Here is a 9,772-nt window from a genome sequence, read left to right as displayed (position 1 = left end):
TTGCCGGATCCCTGGTTGAGGAGAAGCAGTCTTTATATGTATAGGGTTAGTTTTTTTTTTCATTGTATATTATCTCTCTGTTCTGGGGGGGGTTTCCTGACCTTCCATAGTGGGCAGGGAGGTACTTATTGTGTCTTCTATCCCCTATATCTGTTTTCCAACTTGCATTCTGTCTTTTTTCTTGGAATGAGATTGCTTGGTTTTGTCCAGCCCTGGTTGGGGTCCTGGCTGGGAGGGAAACAGTCAAATCCCATAGTTTTTTGTTTTGGGAGAGATATTTTTTTCCTTGTAAATCATCTCTGTTATGATTATTATATTTGTTATAATTTATAATGTAAGAATTTGAGTGTATTCCTCTTAGTGGGGGCAGTGCCTGTGTCCGGATGAGACTTATTGGTGATCTCAAACTAAGTACATTGATGGTATGCTCTTGGAATCTACATCTGATCCCTATTTGTTCCCAGTTCGCCTTTGTCTTACTTTTTTTTTGGATGCTTTAATATGTGTTGCAAGTGCCGTAAAACCCCAAAAAAAAAAAACAAAACATAAGGGCGGGGGGGGGGGGGGGGGGGGGGGGGGGGGGGGGGGGGGGGGGGGGGGGGGGGGGGAAGTACATACTGGTCTTCTATCCCCTTATATCTGTTTTTCAAACATGCTTTCTGTCTTTGTCCTGACCCCGCCGGAGTCCTTGGCTGGGAGGGGAAAGAGTTGAATGTTAGTTGACTCGATGTCAAATAAGGTGGGGGAAATCTGTCACAGTGATGGTGCAATTGCGCATTATCTGGTCATTTAAGTACTGAGAAAACTTTAACTATGTTAGAATAAAGTTGTAGAAGACAACTAGGTTTAAATTGGATGGTTGAAAAATACAATTTTTTGGGGTGGTGCAGGAGTTATTGCCCTTTTTTTTAGTCACTCATATTACAGCCCATAGTCGGGCTTTATTAATCTCTTGTAAAACGTGTTTCGTGATATTTCAGACTAATATTTACTGTTAAATGACGTATTAGGGCAGTTGACAAAACAGTTTAAACAATTTAAGCTTAAAAACAACTATTGGCAGGAGGGTTTTGCCCCTTGGGAGGAGAAATGTATGCCTTTTTTTTAGGCATTTTAGCCTTCTATTTTAAAAACTTGTTTAAAAATTTTAGGCAAGTACAAAAACAAAAGTTCTTGGAATATTTAAGACCTATAATATGCATGGTAACACGTGGCCATTGCGGTATTTTAGAGTTATGACCCCTAGTTTAAAAAAAAATGCAGGCATCTGAAAAATACCTTTCAAAACATTTTATAATAAAAATAAAAAAGAGCCAGAGAACAAAGGTTGTTGGGAAGGGCTTCCTTTGTAAAAAAAAAAAGACAAGAAACCATCCCATCAATAATTTGCAGTTATGTCCCTTTTTGTAAGAAATATGCCCTGAAATGATCCCGTATAAAATCGGGTTTTTTTTAAATCAACAATTGGACACATGTCAAAGAACAAAAGTTGTCGGGAAGGGTTTGATCTTTGAAACAATAGGCAAAAAGAAACCCTATCGTCGATATTTGCAGTTATCTCCCTTCTGAGAGAAATAGTCCTTAAAACAATCCCGACAACAAACAAATTTTCATCAAAAATTGGACACATGTCAAAGAACAAAAGTTGTTGGGAAGGGCTTGCTCTTTGAAATAATAGGCATCAAGAAACCTTTCATCAATATTTTGCTTGTACATCCCCTTTATTAAAGTTAATAGACCCTGAAATTAACACCTAACAGCAATTTATTATCAGTTATCGGAAAGGTTTGTTTGTTTTTAAGGGTTTTACGGCGCTTGCAACACATTTAGGTCATATCAGCGCCAGTAAAAAGGGAGAATATGGGATAGTAAAAAGTTCTAGAATTACAATTGAAGCACCAAGAAAAGGTAAGACAAAGGGAAATGGTACAAATAGGGAATTGGTGTAGAAATGTGCTTAGTTTGAGATCACCTAAAAGTCTCACCCAGACACGAACACAGGTCCACTAAGAGAAATACATTCAAACGCTTACATTATAAATTCAAAACAACAAATATATTAAGACATAACAGGGAGATGATTTACAAGGAAAAAAAATATCATCTCCCCAGTTTCCCTTTCAGCCAGGGCCAGGACAAAACCAAGTAATCTCATTCCAAGACAAAGACAGAAAGCAAGTTGGAAAACAGATAAAGGGGGATAGATGACTAAGTATGTACCTCCCAGCCCACTATGGGAGGTCAGGAACCCCATCCATTTATCGGAAATGGTTTGCTCTTTGAATTGGTAAGATAAAAAAAATCCCATTCAATTAATATTCCGCAGTTATGTCCTTTTTATTGAAAGAAATAGACCTCCTGAACTTTGTTTTTTGTTTTTTATGTTTATAAAGAGTTTAACGGCGCTTGAGACACATTCATTAAGGTCATATCGGCGCCAGTAAAAAGGAAGAATATGCGATAGTAAAGCGTTACAGAATTACAATTAAAGCACCCAAGAAAAGGTAAGACAACGGGGAATTTGGTTCAAATAGGAAACAGATATAGATTCCAAGAGCACATTATCAAAGTACTTAGTTGGAGATCACCTAAAAATATAATCTCCCAAAACTATAACTTTATGCCAAAAACAGGAATTTCTGGTTGTTGTTGTAGTGGTGGTGGTGGTAGGGATGGTGATGTGTTGGTTGTTGTAGTAGTAGTGGCGATAGGGATGGTGATGTGGTGGCTGTTGTAGTGGTGGTGGTAGGGATGGTGATGTGGTGGTTGTAGCAGTTGTGGTAGGGATGGTGATGTGATGGTTGTTATAGTAGTGATGGTAGGTATGGTGAAGTGGTGGTTGTTGTAGTAGTGTTGGTAGGGATGGCGATGTGTTGTAGTAGTAGTGGTGGTAAGGATGATGATGTGGGTTGCTTTAGTAGCGGTGTTGTACATGGCAGTGGTGGTAGGTATGGTGATGTGGTGGTTGTTGTAATTGTTGTGGTAAGGATGGTGATGTGGTGGTTGTTGTATTAAGGGTTGGGATGGTGATGATGATGTAGTGATGGTAATGACAATGATGATGAAATGGTGGTGGTTTTTGGTTGTAGTTGTGGTGGTGGTGATAATGATGATATGGTGGTGGTGGTGGCTGTAATAGTGGTGGTATTGATAATGTGTTGTAGCGGTTGTGTTGTATTCATGTTGGTAGTGATGATGGTGGTGTTGTGGTTTGTAGTAGTTGTGGCACTGATGATGGTGTGGTTGTAGTAGTGGTGATCTTGCAAAATTCAAGGAGTTTTCAATGAGATTTTCTCAGTAATATCACAATCAAGGAGTTTTCAATGTGTCCTTGAATTTAAGGAAGCCGCGGGAACTCCGTTATAATCGCCTAACAGGCATCATGTTTTCTCCTACATATTAAGTGATGCTGTTGGTTAGAGGCTCCTTGTAAAATGATTTGACCACGTTTAGTGGATATTGCACGATATAAATGCTCTATTAAAAAACAAAAAAAACTTGCTTTCAAGGTACGGTCTATTGACTTCCCATGGTGGGCTGTTAATTACAATTACTGTTCTAGTTTTTAATTTTTAAGGTGTTGTACTTGTAAACATTTAAGTGTATCCTTCCTAGTGTAATCTTTTGTTTGTGTCTGGATGGGACTTTATCTGGGTTATGTCAAATGGGCACATAGATAGATTGTTCATGGACATTTTTGTTCCCTATAAGACTAGTCTTTTAATTTTAAATCTACATTTCCTTTCTTATTCTTCTTCTCTTGGCTGTTAATTACAATTACTGTTCTAGTTTTTAATTTTTAAGGTGTTGTACTTGTAAACATTTAAGTGTATCCTTCCTAGTGTAATCTTTTGTTTGTGTCTGGATGGGACTTTTATCTGGGTTATGTCAAATGGGCACATAGATAGATTGTTCATGGACATTTTTGTTCCCTATAAGACTAGTCTTTTAATTTTAAATCTACATTTCCCTTTCTTATTCTTCTTCTCTACTAGCGCTGAAGTGACCTGTAAGTGTTGAAGCCCCGTGACATTTTCCAAAAAAGCAAAATCCACACATACATACACACACACACACACACGCACACACACACATACAAGAGAAAGAAAGAAACGCAATCCCTGCTTTCTCTTCTACACCCCTTTGCTCTTTCCATATGACTTTCTGTCCTTACGCTGGAATGGGAATAATCGGTTTAACCTAGAACCTTACTTGTGTCTTTTGCTTTATCCATCTGTTTGTGATAAATAACATTTTCCTTGTAATTCACCCCTCTTTTATATAACATTGTCAAGTACATTTAATATAATACTAATGAAAGAGTGAAAATGGAGAGGCTTCGTATGGGAACAATACAGGCAATGCTTCAGACACCCCATACCGTTTTCCCAGCTTCAGGCAGCCCTACCATTTTTTACTTAATATAATACTCACTTTCAAATCATCTTAGTATATCCCGTAGGCGAGAATTCTGTTGCAGTGTCAATATTGGGCTTTCACGTGGCCTTAGGCTAGCTAAAAGGTTATAATATGCCTTCGATCTTCTTCTAATTTCTGTTGTTTGAATTCATTTGGTGCTGCACCTTGGCTGACACCTGGGTTATTCCACTCTTCCTTGGAGTAGACCCTAAAGAAAAAAAAAATCCCCCTGGAGATGAATAAAGGGAATTTCACTTATTCTATCTATTAACATCACTTTCATGGATATAGTAGAGAGCAGTGGGCCTCACGTGGCTGATAGATGAACAGACGGATTTCTCCTCTCTCTTTATTTTGTGAGAGATTATGTATAACACCACCCTTGCCCTTACATATTATCTTTCGATTTTAAATTATGGATACCTTAAATATAGTGTAATTTGTTTTAGCAGTGACTTTCAATTTGTCTCCTTGTAAAATGATTTGACCACGTTATGAGCATGTAGAATTTAAAACGTGCCAAGCAGAATCATTCTATATTTATCCTACCAGTTACTCTCGCAGCCAGAGGGATGTATCCAGGCTACAGAATGCGCAACAAAGACAGTTTCAGCCTCCCACAAAAAGCGCCGCCGATATGCAGAATGAGTAACAATAGGTGGATTTCACTCGCGCAAATCGATAGAACGCACCACATGTATTAATTGTATCAATATTAGATTAGCTTTTTAATGGTGATGATTATTATAGTTGCCATGGTGTCAGTGACAAATGTTGAGTTTATTGTCTGCCGAGAGCATTTTTTTTTTTGGCAGCGAGGGACAAGCCTCTGTATTGGTTTATTATTATTAGAAATGTCGGGCTGAGGGACATTTTCACACGAGACGGATCGCCTCTGACTTTTGATCCAGTCCAATCAAGCAAACAGGCCCATCCTGAAACAAAATCAATTCTGCATGCTACATTTACAATCATTTCTCCGTCATCCGTCCTCCTTTCATTTTCGTTTCATTTCATTTCTTGCGTAGGTCAATATTGAATACTGAATGGTGTGTGACTGTCTACTCTCGTATTTAATATGTAAGTTAAATTGTAAGTCAGTACTCAGGCGTTCCCTAATTTCTTTCTTTCCTTTAAGTGAAATTTTATTTGGGAGGCCTTCCGAAAGCTCCTACATCCCCAGTATTCTTTTTTTTTTTTTTTTTTTTAAATAATGTTCTAGTAGGGGGTTTGGGAGGGGGGAAAACTTTTTAAAAATAATTATAATGGTCTATTATTCTATTATAGGCATAGGGGATTTGGGAGGGGGGAGTGGGAGACTTAAAAAAAAAGTTTCCCACCTCTCAAATCCCCTACTAGAACATTATATTAAAAAAAAAAGAATACTGGGGATGTAGGAGTAGGAGTAGGAGCTTTCGGAAGGCCTCCCACTGACTGTAGTCGACGAGTGTCGTCATTTTCATTTTAACATTTTACATTTCTGTTCATCAGCGTCGCTATCAGCTATACATCCGTTAGGTCAAACAATTTAAATTTTGGAGATGTGAAAAAGACCTTTCTTGGGAGCCCTTCCATACCACCACCCCTCTCTACGTAGTTGCTCAGCTTGAATTGATGCTTTTATTCAACTTGAACAAGTGACAATGACAATAGAAGATAGACTGTGACTGATAGTTGGTACTGTGGTAAAAAATTCAAATTAGATTGAGCTCAATGAAACCTTTATCATTATAAAGTGCTTTTCAACACGATTCTAATGATACCAAAATTGTGAAAATCAGATGTGTTGCATGCGCCGTAAAACCCTTAGAAACAAACAAACAACCTACTTCATTCCAATTCCAGCCCTCCTCCTCCTCCTCCTCATCCTTCCTCCTCCACTACTCCCATCCTTCTCTTTCTCATTCCCCCTCATCCTCCTGTCTCTCCTCCTCCACATCCTCCTTCTCCTCTTCCTCCTCCTCCTCCTCCTCCTCCTCCTCCTCCTCCTCTTCTTCTTCTTCTTCTTCTTCTTCTTCTTTCTTCTTCTTCTTCTTCTTCTTCTTTCTTCTTCTTCTTCTTCTTCTTCTTCTTCTTCTTCTTTTCCTTCTTCTTTATGCTCTTCAGCCAATTAAAAAGTAGTATGTCCTCTCAACAAATGAAAAACTATAATAAGTCTCAACATTATTCAATAAAAATAAAAGATTAAAGATTATTATCTCCAGAAGAAGATGAACATGGATGGGAATAGTACAACAGTACTGTACTGTTCCTAACTGCAGCTTTTCTATTTTCATCTTTTCATTAGTATTTTCATGACCCCAGGCTTCAGGCAGCCCCACTGCTCTTTACTATATCCATGAAAGTGATGTTAATAGATAGAATAAGTGAAATTCCCTTTATTCATCTCCAAGGGGAATTTTTTTCTTTAGGGTCTACTCCAAGGAAGAGTGGAATAACCCAGGTGAGGTAAGCTAAGGTGAGATGACTTGCTCAAGGTTGCACAGCGTGGCGGGTTATCAAACTTGGTACCTTTCTGGTACAAAGCAAAAACCATGCAACTGAGCCATGCTGATCTCCTTGTCTGCATTTTATTTGGTTCTATTTATTTTTCATTTGTTGATTTTTATGAAATAAGGCACACTTTTTTGACTCTATTTAAAATATTTCTTTTATTTCTTTTTTTTCCTGACAGATACCTACATGTAACATAATGTCAACAACATTATATATTTCTGGTCGCCTGTCCTCTGATAAGACAGAGGTGATATGTCCTTTACAATCCAGTGTTGTTTTGTTTATCGCAAAGTATTGTCAAACTGAGATCAAAGTTGTTTTTGTATCCGTGGAGCTCTCATCCATATCTTCTAATGATGTCTGTTCATACAATATAAGTGTGAGTAATTTTCATTTGTGTTCAAATTTCAGATTATTTTTTTTGCACTATGCAAGCCACATCAAAATATATTTTAAAATGTTTAAAATCTTTTTGTGTTAGATTCCCACAGATAGTAACAAGTAAAATGCTCACCAATTCGGCTGGCAAACAATGACCAGTTCTTGTTACCAGCACATAATGACATTTATAAACTTGATCTGAAGTCTGTCAGAGGTGGTTACTGCCCTGGCTGGTTAAGAATAATAATAAGTCTATCTTAAAGATCTTGCTATATTAACTCATGGACTTGCTTAACATTGCCCTCTGACATCACTAAAGAAGAAGGCAATCTTCCTGGCTTAGACGAAATGCCCCATTTTAAATAGACTGCACAAATGATAAATCCTTGAATGATTGAGTACACCCTCAGCATAAACACTTTCATCCTCACTGTGTACTTCTCATGGATTTCTCCCATAGTGGGCAGTGAGGCACTTACTGTGTCTTCTATACTCCTATATCTGTTTTCCAACATGCTTTCTGTCTTTGTCTTGGAACGAGATTACTTGGTTTTGTTCTGGTCCTGGCCGGATACCCCGTCTGGGAGGGAAATAGTCAAATGTATAGTCAGAATTTAGAGAGATGATCTTTTTTGTCTTGTAAATCATCTCTCTGTTATGCACTGTATTATTTTTGTTTTACATAAATATGATTTGTAAACATTTGAGTGTATTCCTCTTTGTTGGGACCTGTACTTGTGTCTGGATGAGACTTTTAGGTGATCTCAAACTAAGTCACTGATAGTGTGCTCTTGGAATCTACATCTGTTTCCTATTTGAATGAATTCCCCTTTGTCTTCCATTTTCTTGGGTACTTTAATTGTAATTCTAGAACTTTTTACTATCCCAATTTATCTTCCTTTTTACTGGCGCTGATATGACTATGTACCTAAATGTGTTGCAAGCATTGTAAAACATTTAAAAATAAACTAACAAATATCTCATGGATTTAGCCCTTGCATTAAAAAATTATAACTCCTTTTGACCAAGTATCAAGGGTAGCATATTTGAAATTGGTTATGCAATAAGTGTGCAGATATTTTGCGAGAATATCTGGAAGGGAAAGAGAAACCTAGACCTTTTCCAGAATTGAAAATTTCATACTTGTTTCAAATTATAGCGTTTCCCCTGTTTATTCTGGAAGAACCCTCTAATTTTGACATGATGCATTTACAATCACGTGAGCTTTTGCATTCAAAATGCATAAATAATTATCTCCCTTTTTTCTCCAATTTTCTTTCTTTTAAAAAAAATATTTTTTTTTTCCTTTCAGGATTTGTCACATTTTTGTTTTGAGTTTTCATCATGGCAGGATCTACCTAGTCTGGTTAGGAATGTCAACCTGCCATCCATCCACCAGCCGGACCAGAGACTGATTCGGTCTGGTTTATGTGTTGTGCTCAGACACATCATAAAGGACTCACACACCCAGAATCCTTCACTGAATCTGATTGATTTACTGGTAAAGCATGATTTCTAATTGTGACCACACTATGACAATTGGTATTATGTTGGAATGAACTAGATGAAGAAAAATGTGTTTAAAGTCAGAATTACTGAAATAATGCTTTTGAAAGTTTAAGAAACAAAATTTTCTCTCTTCAACGAAGGTTTATATTATAACTGTCTCATCCCGACATCATATGGTTTTGAAGTGATTAGTCGCAATTTGGATTCAAAAGAATTAATTCAGGGTTCCCACGGCCTCCTTAAATTCAAGGACTCCTTGAAAACTCCTTGATTATGATATTACTGAGAAAATCTTGAAAACTCCTTGAATTCCATTTTAGCATAAAACATTGAATTTTGCGAGATTACCGTTTCTACAACCACAACATCATCATCATAATCATCATCATCATCATCAATACCACCGCATCATCATCACTACCAACACTACTACAACCAAAACACCATCTTCATTACTTCCAACGGCAATGAATACCACCACTACCACAGCCACAACCACCACCACCTCTATATCATCATCATCACTACCACCACAAATACAACCACAACCAACACCAATTCATCATCATCGTCATTACCACCACTACAAACACCCATCACCACTACATCATCATCATCATCATCATCATCATCATCATCATCATCATCATCATCACTAACACCACTTCTAAAACAACCACCACCACCACCACCACCACAACTACATTCAATCACTACCACCATCACTACAACCACTACTACAACAAACACCACCACATCACCATCCCTACCACCACAATACAACCACTACCACATCACCGTCCCTTCCACAGCAACTACAACCACCACATCACCATCCCTACCATTGCTACTACAACAACCACCGCGACATCACCATCCCTACCAACACTACTACAACCACCAGATCACCATTCCTACCACTATTACTACTACAACCACCACCATATGACCATCTCTACCACCACTA

General features: G+C 37.8%; 1 long non-coding RNA gene across 1 annotated transcript; it reads left to right on the top strand.

Moving 5' to 3' along the window:
* Nucleotides 1-5,406: 5,406 nt before the first annotated feature.
* On the top strand, nt 5,407-8,792 carry LOC144961343 (uncharacterized). Its single transcript, XR_013643132.1, has 3 exons — nt 5,407-5,499; nt 7,094-7,294; nt 8,609-8,792. It is a non-coding gene; the product is annotated as an uncharacterized LOC144961343 (long non-coding RNA).
* The last annotated feature ends 980 nt before the right edge of the window (nt 8,793-9,772 follow it).

This window comes from Berghia stephanieae, unplaced genomic scaffold (genome assembly GCF_034508935.2).
Source record: "Berghia stephanieae isolate SIO BIC M18660-M18661 unplaced genomic scaffold, UCSD_Bste_1.3 scaffold2229, whole genome shotgun sequence".
Taxonomy (NCBI): Eukaryota; Metazoa; Mollusca; class Gastropoda; order Nudibranchia; family Aeolidiidae; genus Berghia; species Berghia stephanieae.
This window is presented reverse-complemented; position numbering and strand designations above follow the sequence as displayed.